Genomic DNA, 20587 nt, shown 5'->3' with positions numbered 1-20587 from the left:
TTGTTAGTCAGACATTAAATAACTACGCAGGTTAGTATTTATGTCAGGTAACTTCTCGTTATATATATATCAGTCTCATTTACGTTTAGGTGCCGAGAAAGATCCTATCGTTACTTGTTACCACAATTTCCCTTAACTGATTATTATTCAATGATCAAGGATAGGCAGGGCCACCAATAATCTAACGTCTATTGACTTGTGTCAATTTCAGACTAAACAGTTAAACAGGAATGAGAAGATATTTCTCGGGGTTGACAGATTTTATTTCTAAAATTATCAACAAAACAGTTTAATGCAACACACATTTATATTTAAGAAAACTAAATGATATTACACATTCTAGAGTTATGAATCACAGAATAACATTTCTAATTGATTTCTCAAATGTCATGAATCATGAACTCCAAACTGTTAAACTTATCTGAACTTCGTCGCAGAGAGGCCTCTCTGTCTTCGGGCTCAGATCACAGCACACGGCACATGGTCCGTGTGGTTTGGAACAAAGGCAGTGCGGTTCGGCTTTGTCCAAGAACTTCCACTCAGTCGATGCAGATGGAAGTTGGGGTTTCGCGAAATTAGAGTCTTTTCCAAACAGATTTTCCACTGGTTTGAAGGCTCCAAGGTTGTGCACAAAATCTTCTTTGTAAGCAGGGTTCCACCGTAGTTACTTGAAGACAAAGTCTTTGAGGAAAGCAGGGCCCTGTTCGTTCCAAGGGTCAAGTTTCTTAAGACTCAAATAGCTATTTAAATGACTGAACACTTTCATATACATTCGACTTACTCAATTGTCCAGCTGTAAAACTCCACTGATCAGGTGGGCACAGGCGGGCATGCGCAGTCTGTAAAGTTCTTTATTTAATAAAGTCCTTTAAAAGAATTCTTCGTACGGCTCAATCTCCTTCTCCCAGTTTAACTCTTCTGTTGCCGGCAAAGACTTGGTTGGTTTCTGGTTCCGGTTCGGGCAACAGAGCTACAGGTTGAGCTGTGGCAGCGAGTTACTGGTTCAGGTGAGAGAGAAAGAGAGAGAGAGAGAAAGAGAGAGAGAGAGAGAGAGAGAGACTGTGCACTGTTCCTTATAGTCTGTCAGATCATTAGGTGATTGGTTCTTGAGTTCTTGAGATTGGATTTCGGTTTCAGCCCCCAGTGTCCTAATGGGGGGGGGCTTGATTTATGACTGATGTCAATCCATGCCATCTTTTGGAAATGCCGGTTGGCCCGGGTTCGTAGCTCTATGTCGGGATTTCGGCTCTCGTCCACTTCAAAGAGTTTTTATCACCTACAGGCCCCTTTCTCCAGACATCTCATAGCAGGATTCAACCTATTTGGCCTCTTCTCGGTGCCATCCTCCCCAAAACTGTCACTTTGATGCAAACCAGTTCCAAGCTGATGAGCAAAGGAAATCTGATAACTTTGGGGGTGGAGAGGTCTTCTTTAGATCAGTGCTTCAGCTCAGAGCCCAAATGCTCTTATCAAAATACACCCAACATAACGCTACACAGTGGAACTGCAAGGCAATTGATTAAAGGGACATGTGGTGAATTCCTTTTTATCTCTATACTGTTGTTGGATGTCTCCTCTTCCTCTAAGTCTCATTTGGCCTTGGTTTTCCCCCTCTGTGTTGAATAATCGGGCTCTAAATAGCCCCGGCGTTTCTCCTGCAGTTCTTCGTTCTTTCCACTGCTAGCGATGCCTTTGTGCAGCTTGTTATAGGATATTGTGAACTGAACCTATTTTGCTGTGAATTTATATTTACTGCGAATAGTTTATTGTGGCTGGTCTTGGTCTGTCTGCACTAAATAAATGATTTGTATCAAGGGATTATTTAGTTTGTCTGTGTACTTTTTTACCTAACCACTAAGGGCCACTCCTTGCACTTCACACATTTGCCCTTTTAATTACTCCCTTACTGACATACTTTAACATGCAATGTGCGTGTGATAATAGTTTTAGCAGCCTGTTGCCATTCAGGTGAGACAATACCTAGTAAATCCTTTTTTTTTTTTTTCATGTTGGTGCGCCGCGAAGGTTTTTGGTCTCAGCAAAGTGTGCCGTGGCATTACAACGCTTGGGAACCACTGGCTTGGCTTGTTGGGCATCCAGGTATGCACTGAGATTACGATCGGCACGATGATTGTCGTTCTCAGGAGAATTGTGTTTCTTTGCTGATCATGTTCTCTGTCGCTTTTTACAAAGTTCTTACAAGTGGCACATTGGGGATGAGGCATAGCTGTGGACTTCTGCATGGCATGGGGCCACAGGTCATTCCAAGTATTTCAAGACGCCTGCAAATGTGTGGACACGTTGTGTTGGCCCAACCCTCACAGATTGTGCCAAGTCAAGTAGAGATGCATGTTGTGCTGTTCTAAAGTGACACGTCGTCAACGGCAAAAACATCTCTCAGAGTTCCTGGCTTGACTTGCCTCTGGAAGACAACACTTGCCCAGGCTGGATATTTGCCGAAAGAAGCAAACAGGACTAGACACCTTGCCTAGACGCAACTGCATATTTCATTGTCACCTGGAAGGCCATCCAGGCTTTTCACCATCATGGCTCTCGGTCAACAAGGCGCCCGAACAGGGACTCGAACCCTGGACCCTCAGATTAAAAGTCTGATGCTCTACCGGCTGAGCTACCCGGGCTTCAGTGAAGTGCTTCACAATGTGTTGGCTTCATGATTGTTCCAGACCGCTTTCTGGCCGGTTTAGAAAACTGGGCTCAGGGTCACATGCATATGAGATGTTTGGGCAATGCGAGTTCTCCACAGCAAATCCGAATTTCCGGTGTTTTCTCCTTGTCCTCATGCAATTCCAATGGCTTGACATTTGGGAGCTCGTCCAAAACCGATGTCAAACCATAATCACGCCTTCCTTCGAGCCGGAATTGAACCAGCGACCTAAGGATGCCCGCTGCCTGAAACCTACAGTCCTCCGCTCTACCAACTGAGCTATCGAAGGGAAGCTTCTCACCGTCTTCCCCTGGCAGTCTCAGTGGCCGTGCAAAGCCAAGAAGCACCGTGGCTTGGCTCAGTGGTTTTCAACCCGTGTGCCGTGAGGACTACCCAATTGTGTCGTGAGATTTTTATCCCCTGAAAAATATTATGTCATTTTGTTTGGTCAACTTCATAAATCTTGTATCAAATCAAACTTATTCAAATGTGTGAAAATATTACATTTATACATCACCTGTAGAAAGCGTTTCATAACTGAATTGTTGTGTTTGCCGGACTGAACGCACACCTACACTGAGTTGCAGTGCTATCAGTTGTATCGTAAGGTACACTTATAAATTTCAATTTAAGAAGTGAATTTATAGTATCACCTTATCACGAATCCTGGAATCTTGTAGAACTCAATTTCTGTAATAATTGGACACAGACACCAATTCCAAAGATATAAATTGTTAAATTTATTCAAAAACAAAGACTAAATGTAGCACTACACTAATTATACAAAAGGGAAAAGCTAATTAAAATTCAACTCTAGATCAACAAATCAAAGACAAATCACTTCCGTGACCAAATCAAAGACCATGGGATCGCATATGATAGCACACAAATCGTTTAACAAAAAAGGTTATAAACACATTAACTACAATACCGGTTAGTAAGACGAAGGTGAGTCTCTCGTTAGTATTGTTAGTCAGACATTAAATAACTACACAGGTTAGTATTTATGTCAGGTAACTTCTCGTTATATATATATCAGTCTCATTTACGTTTAGGTGCCGAGAAAGATCCTATCGTTACTTGTTACCACAATTTCCCTTAACTGATTATTATTCAATGATCAAGGATAGGCAGGGCCACCAATAATCTAACGTCTATTGACTTGTGTCAATTTCAGACTAAACAGTTAAACAGGAATGAGAAGATATTTCTCGGGGTTGACAGATATTATTTCTAAAATTATCAACAAAACAGTTTAATGCAACACACATTTATATTTAAGAAAACTAAATGATATTACACATTCTAGAGTTTTGAATCACAGAATAACATTTCTAATTGATTTCTCAAATGTCATGAATCATGAACTCCAAACTGTTAAACTTATCTGAACTTCGTCGCAGAGAGGCCTCTCTGTCTTCGGGCTCAGATCACAGCACACGGCACATGGTCCGTGTGGTTTGGAACAAAGGCAGTGCGGTTCGGCTTTGTCCAAGAACTTCCACTCAGTCGAAGCACCTGGAAGTTGGGGTTTCGCGAAATTAGAGTCTTTTCCTAACAGATTTTCCACTGGTTTGAAGGCTCCAAGGTTGTGCACAAAATCTTCTTTGTAAGCAGGGTTCCACCGTAGTTACTTGAAGACAAAGTCTTTGAGGAAAGCAGGGCCCTGTTCGTTCCAAGGGTCAAGTTTCTTAAGACTCAAATAGCTATTTAAATGACTGAACACTTTCATATACATTCGACTTACTCAATTGTCCAGCTGTAAAACTCCACTGATCAGGTGGGCACAGGCGGGCATGCGCAGTCTGTAAAGTTCTTTATTTAATAAAGTCCTTTAAAAGAATTCTTCGTACGGCTCAATCTCCTTCTCCCAGTTTAACTCTTCTGTTGCCGGCAATGACTTGGTTGGTTTCTGGTTCCGGTTCGGGCAACAGAGCTACAGGTTGAGCTGTGGCAGCGAGTTACTGGTTCAGGTGAGAGAGAAAGAGAGAGAGAGAGATAGAGAGAGAGAGAGAGAGAGAGAGAGACTGTGCACTGTTCCTTATAGTCTGTCAGATCAATAGGTGATTGGTTCTTGAGTTCTTGAGATTGGATTTCGGTTTCAGCCCCCAGTGTCCTAATGGAGGGGGGCTTGATTTATGACTGATGTCAATCCATGCCATCTTTTGGAAATGCCGGTTGGCCCGGGTTCGTAGCTCTATGTCGGGATTTCGGCTCTCGTCCACTTCAAAGAGTTTTTATCACCTACAGGCCCCTTTCTCCAGACATCTCATAGCAGGATTCAACCTATTTGGCCTCTTCTCGGTGCCATCCTCCCCAAAACTGTCACTTTGATGCAAACCAGTTCCAAGCTGATGAGCAAAGGAAATCTGATAACTTTGGGGGTGGAGAGGTCTTCTTTAGATCAGTGCTTCAGCTCAGAGCCCAAATGCTCTTATCAAAATACACCCAACATAACGCTACACAGTGGAACTGCAAGGCAATTGATTAAAGGGACATGTGGTGAATTCCTTTTCATCTTTATACTGTTGTTGGATGTCTCCTGTTCCTCTAAGTCTCATTTGGCCTTGGTTTTCCCCCTCTGTGTTGAATAATCGGGCTCTAAATAGCCCCGGCGTTTCTCCTGCAGTTCTTCGTTCTTTCCACTGCTAGCGCTGCCTTTGTGCAGCTTGTTATAGGATATTGTGAACTGAACCTATTTTGCTGTGAATTTATATTTACTGCGAATAGTTTATTGTGGCTGGTCTTGGTCTGTCTGCACTAAATAAATGATTTGTATCAAGGGATTATTTAGTTTGTCTGTGTACTTTTTTACCTAACCACTAAGGGCCACTCCTTGCACTTCACACATTTGCCCTTTTAATTACTCCCTTACTGACATACTTTAACATGCAATGTGCGTGTGATAATAGTTTTAGCAGCCTGTTGCCATTCAGGTGAGACAATACCTAGTAAATCCTTTTTTTTTTTTTTCATGTTGGTGCGCCGCGAAGGTTTTTGGTCTCAGCAAAGTGTGCCGTGGCATTACAACGCTTGGGAACCACTGGCTTGGCTTGTTGGGCATCCAGGTATGCACTGAGATTACGATCGGCACGATGATTGTCGTTCTCAGGAGAATTGTGTTTCTTTGCTGATCATGTTCTCTGTCGCTTTTTACAAAGTTCTTACAAGTGGCACATTGGGGATGAGGAGCAGAGCATGCTGACACGCATAGCTGTGGACTTCTGCATGGCATGGGGCCACAGGTCATTCCAAGTATTTCAAGACGCCTGCAAATGTGTGGACACGTTGTGTTGGCCCAACCCTCACAGATTGTGCCAAGTCAAGTAGAGATGCATGTTGTGCTGTTCTAAAGTGACACGTCATCAACGGCAAAAACATCTCTCAGAGTTCCTGACTTGACTTGCCTCTGGAAGACAACACTTGCCCAGGCTGGATATTTGCCGAAAGAAGCAAAGAGGACTAGACACCTTGCCTAGACGCAACTGCATATTTCATTGTCACCTGGAAGGCCATCCAGGCTTTTCACCATCATGGCCCTCGGTCAACAAGGCGCCCGAACAGGGACTCGAACCCTGGACCCTCAGATTAAAAGTCTGATGCTCTAACACACAAATCGTTAAACAAAAAAGGTTATAAACACATTAACTACAATACCGGTTAGTAAGACGAAGGTGAGTCTCTCGTTAGTATTGTTAGTCAGACATTAAATAACTACGCAGGTTAGTATTTATGTCAGGTAACTTCTCGTTATATATATATCAGTCTCATTTACGTTTAGGTGCCGAGAAAGATCCTATCATTACTTGTTACCACAATTTCCCTTAACTGATTATTATTCAATGATCAAGGATAGGCAGGGCCACCAATAATCTAACGTCTATTGACTTGTGTCAATTTCAGACTAAACAGTTAAACAGGAATGAGAAGATATTTCTCGGGGTTGACAGATTTTATTTCTAAAATTATCAACAAAACAGTTTAATGCAACACACATTTATATTTAAGAAAACTAAATGATATTACACATTCTAGAGTTTTGAATCACAGAATAACATTTCTAATTGATTTCTCAAATGTCATGAATCATGAACTCCAAACTGTTAAACTTATCTGAACTTCGTCGCAGAGAGGCCTCTCTGTCTTCGGGCTCAGATCACAGCACACGACACATGGTCCGTGTGGTTTGGAACAAAGGCAGTGCGGTTCGGCTTTGTCCAAGAACTTCCACTCAGTCGATGCACCTGGAAATTGGGGTTTCGCGAAATTAGAGTCTTTTCCAAACAGATTTTCCACTGGTTTGAAGGCTCCAAGGTTGTGCACAAAATCTTCTTTGTAAGCAGGGTTCCACCGTAGTTACTTGAAGACAAAGTCTTTGAGGAAAGCAGGGCCCTGTTCGTTCCAAGGGTCAAGTTTCTTAAGACTCAAATAGCTATTTAAATGACTGAACACTTTCATATACATTCGACTTACTCAATTGTCCAGCTGTAAAACTCCACTGATCAGGTGGGCACAGGCGGGCATGCGCAGTCTGTAAAGTTCTTTCTTTAATATAGTCCTTTAATAGAATTCTTCGTACGGCTCAATCTCCTTCTCCCAGTTTAACTCTTCTGTTGCCGGCAAAGACTTGGTTGGTTTCTGGTTCCGGTTCGGGCAACAGAGCTACAGGTTGAGCTGTGGCAGCGAGTTACTGGTTCAGGTGAGAGAGAAAGAGAGAGAGAGAGAGAGAGAGACTGTGCACTGTTCCTTATAGTCTGTCAGATCAATAGGTGATTGGTTCTTGAGTTCTTGAGATTGGATTTCGGTTTCAGCCCCCAGTGTCCTAATGGAGGGGGGCTTGATTTATGACTGATGTCAATCCATGCCATCTTTTGGAAATGCCGGTTGGCCCGGGTTCGTAGCTCTATGTCGGGATTTCGGCTCTCGTCCACTTCAAAGAGTTTTTATCACCTACAGGCCCCTTTCTCCAGACATCTCATAGCAGGATTCAACCTATTTGGCCTCTTCTCGGTGCCATCCTCCCCAAAACTGTCACTTTGATGCAAACCAGTTCCAAGCTGATGAGCAAAGGAAATCTGATAACTTTGGGGGTGGAGAGGTCTTCTTTAGATCAGTGCTTCAGCTCAGAGCCCAAATGCTCTTATCAAAATACACCCAACATAACGCTACACAGTGGAACTGCAAGGCAATTGATTAAAGGGACATGTGGTGAATTCCTTTTTATCTTTATACTGTTGTTGGATGTCTCCTGTTCCTCTAAGTCTCATTTGGCCTTGGTTTTCCCCCTCTGTGTTGAATAATCGGGCTCTAAATAGCCCCGGCGTTTCTCCTGCAGTTCTTCGTTCTTTCCACTGCTAGCGCTGCCTTTGTGCAGCTTCTTATAAGATATTGTGAACTGAACCTATTTTGCTGTGAATTTATATTTACTGCGAATAGTTTATTGTGGCTGGTCTTGGTCTGTCTGCACTAAATAAATGATTTGTATCAAGGGATTATTTAGTTTGTCTGTGTACTTTTTTACCTAACCACTAAGGGCCACTCCTTGCACTTCACACATTTGCCCTTTTAATTACTCCCTTACTGACATACTTTAACATGCAATGTGCGTGTGATAATAGTTTTAGCAGCCTGTTGCCATTCAGGTGAGACAATACCTAGTAAATCCTTTTTTTTTCTTTTTCATGTTGGTGCACCGCGAAGGTTTTTGGTCTCAGTAAAGTGTGCCGTGGCATTACAACGCTTGGGAACCACTGGCTTGGCTTGTTGGGCATCCAGGTATGCACTGAGATTACGATCGGCACGATGATTGTCGTTCTCAGGAGAATTGTGTTTCTTTGCTGATCATGTTCTCTGTCGCTTTTTACAAAGTTCTTACAAGTGGCACATTGGGGATGAGGAGCAGAGCATGCTGACACGCATAGCTGTGGACTTCTGCATGGCATGGGGCCACAGGTCATTCCAAGTATTTCAAGACGCCTGCAAATGTGTGGACACGTTGTGTTGGCCCAACCCTCACAGATTGTGCCAAGTCAAGTAGAGATGCATGTTGTGCTGTTCTAAAGTGACACGTCGTCAGAGTTCCTGGCTTGACTTGCCTCTGGAAGACAACACTTGCCCAGGCTGGATATTTGCCGAAAGAAGCAAAGAGGACTAGACAGCTTGCCTAGACGCAACTGCATATTTCATTGTCAACTGGAAGGCCATCCAGGCTTTTCACCATCAGGGCCCTTGGTCATCAAGGCACCCGAACAGGGACTCGAACCCTGGACCCTCAGATTAAAAGTCTGATGCTCTACCGGCTGAGCTACCCGGGCTTCAGTGAAGTGCTTCACAATGTGTTGGCTTCATGATTGTTCCAGACCGCTTTCTGGCCGGTTTAGAAAACTGGGCTCAGGGTGAAAAGGGTCACATGCATATGAGATGTTTGGGCAATGCGAGTTCTCCACAGCAAATCTGAATTTCCGGTGTTTTCTCCTTGTCCTCATGCAATTCCAATGGCTTGACATTTGGGAGCTCGTCCAAAACCGATGTCAAACCATAATCACGACTTCCTTCGAGCCGGAATTGAATCAGCGACCTCAGGATGCCCGCTGCCTGAAACCTACAGTCCTCCGCTCTACCAACTGAGCTATCAAAGGGAAGCTTCTCACCGTCTTCCCCTGGCAGTCTCAGTGGCCGTGCAAAGCCAAGAAGCACCGTGGCTTGGCTCAGTGGTTTTCAACCCGTGTGCCGTGAGGACTACCCAATTGTGTCGTGAGATTTTTATCCCCTGAAAAATATTATGTCATTTTGTTTGGTCAACTTCATAAATCTTGTATCAAATCAAACTTATTCAAATGTGTGAAAATATTACATTTATACATCACCTGTAGAAAGCGTTTCATAACTGAAATGTTGTGTTTGCCGGACTGAACGCACACCTCCACTGAGTTGCAGTGCTATCAGTTGTATCGTAAGGTACACTTATAAATTTCAATTTAAGAAGTGAATTTATAGTATCACCTTATCACGAATCCTGGAATCTTGTAGAACTCAATTTCTGTAATAATTGGACACAGACACCAATTCCAAAGATATAAATTGTTAAATTTATTCAAAAACAAAGACTAAATGTAGCACTACACTAATTATACAAAAGGGAAAAGCTAATCAAAATTCAACTCTAGATCAACAAATCAAAGACAAATCACTTCCGTGACCAAATCAAAGACCATGGGATCGCATATGATAACACACAAATCGTTAAACAAAAAAGGTTATAAACACATTAACTACAATACCGGTTAGTAAGACGAAGGTGAGTCTCTCGTTAGTATTGTTAGTCAGACATTAAATAACTAGGCAGGTTAGTATTTATGTCAGGTAACTTCTCGTTATATATATATCAGTCTCATTTACGTTTAGGTGCCGAGAAAGATCCTATCGTTACTTGTTACCACAATTTCCCTTAACTGATTATTATTCAATGATCAAGGATAGGCAGGGCCACCAATAATCTAACGTCTATTGACTTGTGTCAATTTCAGACTAAACAGTTAAACAGGAATGAGAAGATATTTCTCAGGGTTGACAGATTTTATTTCTAAAATTATCAACAAAACAGTTTAATGCAACACACATTTATATTTAAGAAAACTAAATGATATTACACATTTTAGAGTTATGAATCACAGAATAACATTTCTAATTGATTTCTCAAATGTCATGAATCATGAACTCCAAACTGTTAAACTTATCTGAACTTCGTCGCAGAGAGGCCTCTCTGTCTTCGGGCTCAGATCACAGCACACGGCACATGGTCCGTGTGGTTTGGAACAAAGGCAGTGCGGTTCGGCTTTGTCCAAGAACTTCCACTCAGTCGATGCACCTGGAAGTTGGGGTTTCGCGAAATTAGAGTCTTTTCCAAACAGATTTTCCACTGGTTTGAAGGCTCCAAGTTTGTGCACAAAATCTTCTTTGTAAGCAGGGTTCCACCGTAGTTACTTGAAGACAAAGTCTTTGAGGAAAGCAGGGCCCTGTTCGTTCCAAGGGTCAAGTTTCTTAAGACTCAAATAGCTATTTAAATGACTGAACACTTTCATATACATTCGACTTACTCAATTGTCCAACTGTAAAACTCCACTGATCAGGTGGGCACAGGCGGGCATGCGCAGTCTGTAAAGTTCTTTATTTAATAAAGTCCTTTAAAAGAATTCTTCGTACGGCTCAATCTCCTTCTCCCAGTTTAACTCTTCTGTTGCCGGCAAAGACTTGGTTGGTTTCTGGTTCCGGTTCGGGCAACAGAGCTACAGGTTGAGCTGTGGCAGCGAATTACTGGTTCAGGTGAGAGAGAAAGAGAGAGAGAGAGAGAGACTGTGCACTGTTCCTTATAGTCTGTCAGATCAATAGGTGATTGGTTCTTGAGTTCTTGAGATTGGATTTCGGTTTCAGCCCCCAGTGTCCTAATGGAGGGGGGCTTGATTTATGACTGATGTCAATCCATGCCATCTTTTGGAAATGCCGGTTGGCCCGGGTTCGTAGCTCTATGTCGGGATTTCGTCTCGTCCACTTCAAACAGTTTTTATCACCTACAGGCCCCTTTCTCCAGACATCTCATAGCAGGATTCAACCTATTTGGCCTCTTCTCGGTGCCATCCTCCCCAAAACTGTCACTTTGATGCAAACCAGTTCCAAGCTGATGAGCAAAGGAAATCTGATAACTTTGGGGGTGGAGAGGTCTTCTTTAGATCAGTGCTTCAGCTCAGAGCCCAAATGCTCTTATCAAAATACACCCAACATAACGCTACACAGTGGAACTGCAAGGCAATTGATTAAAGGGACATGTGGTGAATTCCTTTTTATCTTTATACTGTTGTCGGATGTCTCCTGTTCCTCTAAGTCTCATTTGGCCCTGGTTTTCCCCCTCTGTGTTGAATAATCGGGCTCTAAATAGCCCCGGCGTTTCTCCTGCAGTTCTTCGTTCTTTCCACTGCTAGCGCTGCCTTTGTGAAGGCAGATGGTGCTTGTGAGAAGTCAACAGGGTGTCCACCGAAAAGGGTGTCTGACTCCTGGTTTTGGATCCGGAAGGGTTGATAACAGACCGAAACGGTTACAATATGATACTGCTTAGATTAACTGTGGATATGTATTGTGATCATGCTCGGCTCAGGTGTGCGTTCAGTCTGCACACAAAACATTTCGGTCGCGAAACGTCTAATCAAATCGAATAAAACGGCGGGGATAGCATGTTTGATCCGTGTGCTATTGTTTTTCAACAATTGTAATGCCCTTTGTAACGTTTAACCACTTCGTTAAATACAGCTTGTTATAGGATATTGTGAACTGAACCTATTTTGCTGTGAATTTATATTTACTGCGAATAGTTTATTGTGGCTGGTCTTGGTCTGTCTGCACTAAATAAATGATTTGTATCAAGGGATTATTTAGTTTGTCTGTGTACTTTTTTACCTAACCACTAAGGGCCACTCCTTGCACTTCACACATTTGCCCTTTTAATTACTACCTTACTGACATACTTTAACATGCAATGTGCGTGTGATAATAGTTTTAGCAGCCTGTTGCCATTCAGGTGAGACAATACCTAGTAAATCCTTTTTTTTTTTTTTCATGTTGGTGCGCCGCGAAGGTTTTTGGTCTCAGCAAAGTGTGCCGTGGCATTACAACGCTTGGGAACCACTGGCTTGGCTTGTTGGGCATCCAGGTATGCACTGAGATTACGATCGGCACGATGATTGTCGTTCTCAGGAGAATTGTGTTTCTTTGCTGATCACGTTCTCTGTCGCTTTTTACACAGTTCTTACAAGTGGCACATTGGGGATGAAGAGCAGAGCATGCTGACACGCATAGCTGTGGACTTCTGCATGGCATGGGGCCACAGGTCATTCCAAGTATTTCAAGACGCCTGCAAATGTGTGGACACGTTGTGTTGGCCCAACCCTCACAGATTGTGCCAAGTCAAGTAGAGATGCATGTTGTGCTGTTCTAAAGTGACACGTCGTCAACGGCAAAAACATCTCTCAGAGTTCCTGGCTTGACTTGCCTCTGGAAGACAACACTTGCCCAGGCTGGATATTTGCCGAAAGCAGCAAAGAGGACTAGACACCTTGCCTAGACGCAACTGCATATTTCATTGTCACCTGGAAGGCCATCCAGGCTTTTCACCATCATGGCCCTCGGTCAACAAGGCGCCCGAACAGGGACTCGAACCCTGGACCCTCAGATTAAGAGTCTGATGCTCTAACACACAAATCGTTAAACAAAAAAGGTTATAAACACATTAACTACAATACCGGTTAGTAAGACGAAGGTGAGTCTCTCGTTAGTATTGTTAGTCAGACATTAAATAACTACGCAGGTTAGTATTTATGTCAGGTAACTTCTCGTTATATATATATCAGTCTCATTTACGTTTAGGTGCCGAGAAAGATCCTATCGTTACTTGTTACCACAATTTCCCTTAACTGATTATTATTCGATGATCAAGGATAGGCAGGGCCACCAATAATCTAACGTCTATTGACTTGTGTCAATTTCATACTAATCAGTTAAACAGGAATGAGAAGATATTTCTCGGGGTTGACAGATTTTATTTCTAAAATTATCAACAAAACAGTTTAATGCAACACACATTTATATTTAAGAAAACTAAATGATATTACACATTCTAGAGTTATGAATCACAGAATAACATTTCTAATTGATTTCTCAAATGTCATGAATCATGAACTCCAAACTGTTAAACTTATCTGAACTTCGTCGCAGAGAGGCCTCTCTGTCTTCGGGCTCAGATCACAGCACACGGCACATGGTCCGTGTGGTTTGGAACAAAGGCAGTGCGGTTCGGCTTTGTCCAAGAACTTCCACTCAGTCGATGCAGCTGGAAGTTGGGGTTTCGCGAAATTAGAGTCTTTTCTAAACAGATTTTCCACTGGTTTGAAGGCTCCAAGGTTGTGCACAAAATCTTCTTTGTAAGCAGGGTTCCACCGTAGTTACTTGAAGACAAAGTCTTTGAGGAAAGCAGGGCCCTGTTCGTTCCAAGGGTCAAGTTTCTTAAGACTCAAATAGCTATTTAAATGACTGAACACTTTCATATACATTCGACTTACTCAATTGTCCAGCTGTAAAACTCCACTGATCAGGTGGGCACAGGCGGGCATGCGCAGTCTGTAAAGTTCTTTATTTAATAAAGTCCTTTAAAAGAATTCTTCGTACGGCTCAATCTCCTTCTCCCAGTTTAACTCTTCTGTTGCCGGCAAAGACTTGGTTGGTTTCTGGTTCCGGTTCGGGCAACAGAGCTACAGGTTGAGCTGTGGCAGCGAGTTACTGGTTCAGGTGAGAGAGAAAGAGAGAGAGAGAGAAAGAGAGAGAGAGAGAGAGAGAGACTGTGCACTGTTCCTTATAGTCTGTCAGATCAATAGGTGATTGGTTCTTGAGTTCTTGAGATTGGATTTCGGTTTCAGCCCCCAGTGTCCTAATGGAGGGGGGCTTGATTTATGACTGATGTCAATCCATGCCATCTTTTGGAAATGCCGGTTGGCCCGGGTTCGTAGCTCTATGTCGGGATTTCGGCTCTCGTCCACTTCAAAGAGTTTTTATCACCTACAGGCCCCTTTCTCCAGACATCTCATAGCAGGATTCAACCTATTTGGCCTCTTCTCGGTGCCATCCACCCCAAAACTGTCACTTTGATGCAAACCGGTTCCAAGCTGATGAGCAAAGGAAATCTGATAACTTTGGGGGTGGAGAGGTCTTCTTTAGATCAGTGCTTCAGCTCAGAGCCCAAATGCTCTTATCAAAATACACCCAACATAACGCTACACAGTGGAACTGCAAGGCAATTGATTAAAGGGACATGTGGTGAATTCCTTTTTATCTTTATACTGTTGTTGGATGTCTCCTGTTCCTCTAAGTCTCATTTGGCCCTGGTTTTCCCCCTCTGTGTTGAATAATCGGGCTCTAAATAGCCCCGGCGTTTCTCCTGCAGTTCTTCGTTCTTTCCACTGCTAGCGCTGCCTTTGTGCAGCTTGTTATAGGATATTGTGAACTGAACCTATTTTGCTGTGAATTTATATTTACTGCGAATAGTTTATTGTGGCTGGTCTTGGTCTGTCTGCACTAAATAAATGATTTGTATCAAGGGATTATTTAGTTTGTCTGTGTACTTTTTTACCTAACCACTAAGGGCCACTCCTTGCACTTCACACATTTGCCCTTTTAATTACTCCCTTACTGACATACTTTAACATGCAATGTGCGTGTGATAATAGTTTTAGCAGCCTGTTGCCATTCAGGTGAGACAATACCTAGTAAATCCTTTTTTTTTTTTTTCATGTTGGTGCGCCGCGAAGGTTTTTGGTCTCAGCAAAGTGTGCCGTGGCATTACAACGCTTGGGAACCACTGGCTTGGCTTGTTGGGCATCCAGGTATGCACTGAGATTACGATCGGCACGATGATTGTCGTTCTCAGGAGAATTGTGTTTCTTTGCTGATCATGTTCTCTGTCGCTTTTTACAAAGTTCTTACAAGTGGCACATTGGGGATGAGGAGCAGAGCATGCTGACACGCATAGCTGTGGACTTCTGCATGGCATGGGGCCACAGGTCATTCCAAGTATTTCAAGACGCCTGCAAATGTGTGGACACGTTGTGTTGGCCCAACCCTCACAGATTGTGCCAAGTCAAGTAGAGATGCATGTTGTGCTGTTCTAAAGTGACACGTCGTCAACGGCAAAAACATCTCTCAGAGTTCCTGGCTTGACTTGCCTCTGGAAGACAACACTTGCCCAGGCTGGATATTTGCCGAAAGAAGCAAAGAGGACTAGACACCTTGCCTAGACGCAACTGCATATTTCATTGTCACCTGGAAGGCCATCCAGGCTTTTCACCATCATGGCCCTCGGTCAACAAGGCGCCCGAACAGGGACTCGAACCCTGGACCCTCAGATTAAAAGTCTGATGCTCTACCGGCTGAGCTACCCGGGCTTCAGTGAAGTGCTTCACAATGTGTTGGCTTCATGATTGTTCCAGACCGCTTTCTGGCCTGTTTAGAAAACTGGGTTCAGGGTGAAAAGGGTCACATGCATATGAGATGTTTGGGCAATGCGAGTTCTCCACAGCAAATCCGAATTTCCGGTGTTTTCTCCTTGTCCTCATGCAATTCCAATGGCTTGACATTTGGGAGCTCGTCCAAAACCGATGTCAAACCATAATCACGCCTTCCTTCGAGCCGGAATTGAACCAGCGACCTAAGGATGCCCGCTGCCTGAAACCTACAGTCCTCCGCTCTACCAATTGAGCTATCGAAGGGAAGCTTCTCACCGTCTTCCCCTGGCAGTCTCAGTGGCCGTGCAAAGCCAAGAAGCACCGTGGCTTGGCTCAGTGGTTTTCAACCCGTGTGCCGTGAGGACTACCCAATTGTGTCGTGAGATTTTTATCCCCTGAAAAATATTATGTCATTTTGTTTGGTCAACTTCATAAATCTTGTATCAAATCAAACTTATTCAAATGTGTGAAAATATTACATTTATACATCACCTGTAGAAAGCGTTTCATAACTGAAATGTTGTGTTTGCCGGACTGAACGCACACCTACACTGAGTTGCAGTGCTATCAGTTGTATCGTAAGGTACACTTATAAATTTCAATTTAAGAAGTGAATTTATAGTATCACCTTATCACGAATCCTGGAATCTTGTAGAACTCAATTTCTGTAATAATTGGACACAGACACCAATTCCAAAGATATAAATTGTTAAATTTATTCAAAAACAAAGACTAAATGTAGCACTACACTAATTATACAAAAGGGAAAAGCTAATCAAAATTCAACTCTAGATCAACAAATCAAAGACAAATCACTTCCGTGACCAAATCAAAGACCATGGGATCGCATATGATAACACACAAATCGTTAAACAAAAAAGGTTATAAACACATTAACTACAATACCGGTTAGTAAGACGAAGGTGAGTCTCTCGTTAGTATTGTTAGTCAGACATTAAATAACTACGCAGGTTAGTATTTATGTCAGGTAACTTCTCGTTATATATATATCAGTCTCATTTACGTTTAGGTGCCGAGAAAGATCCTATCGTTACTTGTTACCACAATTTCCCTTAACTGATTATTATTCAATGATCAAGGATAGGCAGGGCCACCAATAATCTAACGTCTATTGACTTGTGTCAATTTCAGACTAAACAGTTAAACAGGAATGAGAAGATATTTCTCGGGGTTGACAGATTTTATTTCTAAAATTATCAACAAAACAGTTTAATGCAACACACATTTATATTTAAGAAAACTAAATGATATTACACATTCTAGAGTTATGAATCACAGAATAACATTTCTAATTGATTTCTCAAATGTCATGAATCATGAACTCCAAACTGTTAAACTTATCTGAACTTCGTCGCAGAGAGGCCTCTCTGTCTTCGGGCTCAGATCACAGCACACGGCACATGGTCCGTGTGGTTTGGAACAAAGGCAGTGCGGTTCGGCTTTGTCCAAGAACTTCCACTCAGTCGATGCACCTGGAAGTTGGGGTTTCGCGAAATTAGAGTCTTTTCCAAACAGATTTTCCACTGGTTTGAAGGCTCCAAGGTTGTGCACAAAATCTTCTTTGTAAGCAGGGTTCCACCGTAGTTACTTGAAGACAAAGTCTTTGAGGAAAGCAGGGCCCTGTTCGTTCCAAGGGTCAAGTTTCTTAAGACTCAAATAGCTATTTAAATGACTGAACACTTTCATATACATTCGACTTACTCAATTGTCCAGCTGTAAAACTCCACTGATCAGGTGGGCACAGGCGGGCATGCGCAGTCTGTAAAGTTCTTTATTTAATAAAGTCCTTTAAAAGAATTCTTCGTACGGCTCAATCTCCTTCTCCCAGTTTAACTCTTCTGTTGCCGGCAAAGACTTGGTTGGTTTCTGGTTCCGGTTCGGGCAACAGAGCTACAGGTTGAGCTGTGGCAGCGAGTTACTGGTTCAGGTGAGAGAGAAAGAGAGAGAGAGAGAAAGAGAGAGAGAGAGAGAGAGACTGTGCACTGTTCCTTATAGTCTGTCAGATCAATAGGTGATTGGTTCTTGAGTTCTTGAGATTGGATTTCGGTTTCAGCCCCCAGTGTCCTAATGGAGGGGGGCTTGATTTATGACTGATGTCAATCCATGCCATCTTTTGGAAATGCCGGTTGGCCCGGGTTCGTAGCACTATGTCGGGATTTCGGCTCTCGTCCACTTCAAAGAGTTTTTATCACCTACAGGCCCCTTTCTCCAGACATCTCATAGCAGGATTCAACCTATTTGGCCTCTTCTCGGTGCCATCCTCCCCAAAACTGTCACTTTGATGCAAACCAGTTCCAAGCTGATGAGCAAAGGAAATCTGATAACTTTGGGGGTGGAGAGGTCTTCTTTAGATCAGTGCTTCAGCTCAGAGCCCAAATGCTCTTATCAAAATACACCCAACATAACGCTACACAGTGGAACTGCAAGGCAATTGATTAAAGGGACATGTGGTGAATTCCTTTTTATCTTTATACTGTTGTTGGATGTCTCCTGTTCCTCTAAGTCTCATTTGGCCTTGGTTTTCCCCCTCTGTGTTGAATAATCGGGCTCTAAATAGCCCCGGCGTTTCTCCTGCAGTTCTTCGTTCTTTCCACTGCTAGCGCTGCCTTTGTGCAGCTTGTTATAGGATATTGTGAACTGAACCTATTTTGCTGTGAATTTATATTTACTGCGAATAGTTTATTGTGGCTGGTCTTGGTCTGTCTGCACTAAATAAATGATATGTATCAAGGGATTATTTAGTTTGTCTGTGTACTTTTTTACTTAACCACTAAGGGCCACTCCTTGCACTTCACACATTTGCCCTTTTAATTACTCCCTTACTGACATACTTTAACATGCAATGTGCGTGTGATAATAGCTTTAGCAGCCTGTTGCCATTCAGGTGAGACAATACCTAGTAAATCCTTTTTTTTTTTTTTCATGTTGGTGCGCCGCGAAGGTTTTTGGTCTCAGCAAAGTGTGCCGTGGCATTACAACGCTTGGGAACCACTGGCTTGGCTTGTTGGGCATCCAGGTATGCACTGAGATTACGATCGGCACGATGATTGTCGTTCTCAGGAGAATTGTGTTTCTTTGCTGATCATGTTCTCTGTCGCTTTTTACAAAGTTCTTACAAGTGGCACATTGGGGATGAGGAGCAGAGCATGCTGACACGCATAGCTGTGGACTTCTGCATGGCATGGGGCCACAGGTCATTCCAAGTATTTCAAGACGCCTGCAAATGTGTGGACACGTTGTGTTGGCCCAACCCTCACAGATTGTGCCAAGTCAAGTAGAGATGCATGTTGTGCTGTTCTAAAGTGACACGTCGTCAACGGCAAAAACATCTCTCAGAGTTCCTGGCTTGACTTGCCTCTGGAAGACAACACTTGCCCAGGCTGGATATTTGCCGAAAGAAGCAAAGAGGACTAGACACCTTGCCTAGACGCAACTGCATATTTCATTGTCACCTGGAAGGCCATCCAGGCTTTTCACCATCATGGCCCTCGGTCAACAAGGCGCCCGAACAGGGAGTCGAACCCTGGACCCTCAGATTAAAAGTCTGATGCTCTACCGGCTGAGCTACCCGGGCTTCAGTGAAGTGCTTCACAATGTGTTGGCTTCATGATTGTTCCAGACCGCTTTCTGGCCTGTTTAGAAAACTGGGTTCAGGGTGAAAAGGGTCACATGCATATGAGATGTTTGGGCAATGCGAGTTCTCCACAGCAAATCCGAATTTCCGGTGTTTTCTCCTTGTCCTCATGCAATTCCAATGGCTTGACATTTGGGAGCTCGTCCAAAACCGATGTCAAACCATAATCACGCCTTCCTTCGAGCCGGAATTGAACCAGCGACCTAAGGATGCCCGCTGCCTGAAACCTACAGTCCTCCGCTCTACCAACTGAGCTATCGAAGGGAAGCTTCTCACCGTCTTCCCCTGGCAGTCTCAGTGGCCGTGCAAAGCCAAGAAGCACCGTGGCTTGGCTCAGTGGTTTTCAACCCGTGTGCCGTGAGGACTACCCAATTGTGTCGTGAGATTTTTATCCCCTGAAAAATATTATGTCATTTTGTTTGGTCAACTTCATAAATCTTGTATCAAATCAAACTTATTCAAATGTGTGAAAATATTACATTTATACATCACCTGTAGAAAGCGTTTCATAACTGAAATGTTGTGTTTGCCGGACTGAACGCACACCTACACTGAGTTGCAGTGCTATCAGTTGTATCGTAAGGTACACTTATAAATTTCAATTTAAGAAGTGAATTTATAGTATCACCTTATCACGAATCCTGGAATCTTGTAGAACTCAATTTCTGTAATAATTGGACACAGACACCAATTCCAAAGATATAAATTGTTAAATTTATTCAAAAACAAAGACTAAATGTAGCACTACACTAATTATACAAAAGGGAAAAGCTAATCAAAATTCAACTCTAGATCAACAAATCAAAGACAAATCACTTCCGTGACCAAATCAAAGACCATGGGATCGCATATGATAACACACAAATCGTTAAACAAAAAAGGTTATAAACACATTAACTACAATACCGGTTAGTAAGACGAAGGTGAGTCTCTCGTTAGTATTGTTAGTCAGACATTAAATAACTACGCAGGTTAGTATTTATGTCAGGTAACTTCTCGTTATATATATATCAGTCTCATTTACGTTTAGGTGCCGAGAAAGATCCTATCGTTACTTGTTACCACAATTTCCCTTAACTGATTATTATTCAATGATCAAGGATAGGCAGGGCCACCAATAATCTAACGTCTATTGACTTGTGTCAATTTCAGACTAAACAGTTAAACAGGAATGAGAAGATATTTCTCGGGGTTGACAGATTTTATTTCTAAAATTATCAACAAAAC

At 42.8% G+C, this 20587-nt stretch overlaps 8 non-coding genes across 8 annotated transcripts; all 8 read right to left on the bottom strand.

Annotated features, from left to right (window-relative positions):
* Window positions 1-2566: 2566 nt before the first annotated feature.
* On the bottom strand, window positions 2567-2639 carry trnak-uuu (transfer RNA lysine (anticodon UUU)). The gene has a single exon. It is a non-coding gene; the product is annotated as a tRNA-Lys (tRNA).
* Window positions 2640-2865: 226 nt separating this feature from the next.
* Window positions 2866-2954, bottom strand: trnay-gua (transfer RNA tyrosine (anticodon GUA)). Its single transcript is given in 2 exon segments — window positions 2866-2901; window positions 2918-2954. It is a non-coding gene; the product is annotated as a tRNA-Tyr (tRNA).
* A 5952-nt stretch (window positions 2955-8906) lies between these two features.
* On the bottom strand, window positions 8907-8979 carry trnak-uuu (transfer RNA lysine (anticodon UUU)). Its single transcript has one exon. It is a non-coding gene; the product is annotated as a tRNA-Lys (tRNA).
* A 235-nt stretch (window positions 8980-9214) lies between these two features.
* trnay-gua (transfer RNA tyrosine (anticodon GUA)) lies at window positions 9215-9303 on the bottom strand. Its single transcript is given in 2 exon segments — window positions 9215-9250; window positions 9267-9303. It is a non-coding gene; the product is annotated as a tRNA-Tyr (tRNA).
* A 6269-nt stretch (window positions 9304-15572) lies between these two features.
* trnak-uuu (transfer RNA lysine (anticodon UUU)) lies at window positions 15573-15645 on the bottom strand. The gene has a single exon. It is a non-coding gene; the product is annotated as a tRNA-Lys (tRNA).
* A 235-nt stretch (window positions 15646-15880) lies between these two features.
* On the bottom strand, window positions 15881-15969 carry trnay-gua (transfer RNA tyrosine (anticodon GUA)). The gene is given in 2 exon segments: window positions 15881-15916; window positions 15933-15969. It is a non-coding gene; the product is annotated as a tRNA-Tyr (tRNA).
* Window positions 15970-19227: 3258 nt separating this feature from the next.
* On the bottom strand, window positions 19228-19300 carry trnak-uuu (transfer RNA lysine (anticodon UUU)). Its single transcript has one exon. It is a non-coding gene; the product is annotated as a tRNA-Lys (tRNA).
* A 235-nt stretch (window positions 19301-19535) lies between these two features.
* On the bottom strand, window positions 19536-19624 carry trnay-gua (transfer RNA tyrosine (anticodon GUA)). The gene is given in 2 exon segments: window positions 19536-19571; window positions 19588-19624. It is a non-coding gene; the product is annotated as a tRNA-Tyr (tRNA).
* Between the last annotated feature and the right edge of the window lie 963 nt (window positions 19625-20587).

This window comes from Amia ocellicauda, unplaced genomic scaffold (assembly GCF_036373705.1).
Source record: "Amia ocellicauda isolate fAmiCal2 unplaced genomic scaffold, fAmiCal2.hap1 HAP1_SCAFFOLD_91, whole genome shotgun sequence".
NCBI lineage: Eukaryota > Metazoa > Chordata > Actinopteri > Amiiformes > Amiidae > Amia > Amia ocellicauda.
This window is presented reverse-complemented; position numbering and strand designations above follow the sequence as displayed.